We start from the raw sequence: 876 nt of genomic DNA, 5'->3' as shown, positions 1-876 counted from the left end.
AAGGGTATTCAGAAATCTGTGTTGTTGTTGTGTGCCATGGAATCGGACCCGACTCATAGCGACCCCTCCTTGGGTTTCTGAGGCGGTATCACTACGAAAATAGATTGCCCTTCCCAGGAGTGGCTGGTTGGTTTGAACCGCCAGCCTTCTGGTTAGCAGTCAAGTGCCTTAGGCACTACACCACCAGAGCTCCCTTAGAAATCCATAATGGTTACTAAATTTTACTGTATCCTTTTTTAGGTCAACAGAACTTTAAACTTTGAATTTTATTAAGGCTTTTTTCTTTTAATTTATTGTACTATATCACATTAATTGCATTCCAAATATTGAATCATGAATACACTCTTTTTTATAAACGTCCTTCAAGCAAGATGATACATTTTGCTTGTAATACACTGCTGAGTTTGGAATGCCAATAATCTAGTTATGTTTTGCATCAAGGTTATGCTGACCCCACAGGTTATTAGGACTTTGTTTCTGGAACATTTGATAGCAGTCACTGAAAACTGATTGACCTTGGTGCCTTTTTTGGTGTGTATATCTCTAACGTTTTTAAAAACATCTTCTGTGAGTTTCAGACCAGGTTTATATTCTTTTGAATCAGTTTTTGAAATCTGTTTCCCAATAAAATATTTGAGAAATAAAAATACAGAAGTATTTCAATTACATTAAAAAAAAAAAAAAATCCCTGACTCCTCACCATCCGGAACTGACAATATTTGCTTAAATTATTTTTAAAATTGTTAGGTGCCATCAACTTGATTCTGACTCATAGTGACCCTGTGTACAACAAAATGAAACGCTGCCTGGTCCTGAGCCATACTTAGAATCATTGCTATGTTTGAGCCTATTGCTGCAGCCAGTGTGTCAATTCAT

The sequence above is a fragment of the Orycteropus afer genome, unplaced genomic scaffold (assembly GCF_000298275.1).
Source record: "Orycteropus afer afer isolate SDZICR_OR568_19922 unplaced genomic scaffold, OryAfe1.0 scaffold00108, whole genome shotgun sequence".
NCBI lineage: Eukaryota > Metazoa > Chordata > Mammalia > Tubulidentata > Orycteropodidae > Orycteropus > Orycteropus afer.
Note: the sequence above shows the minus strand (reverse complement) of the source record.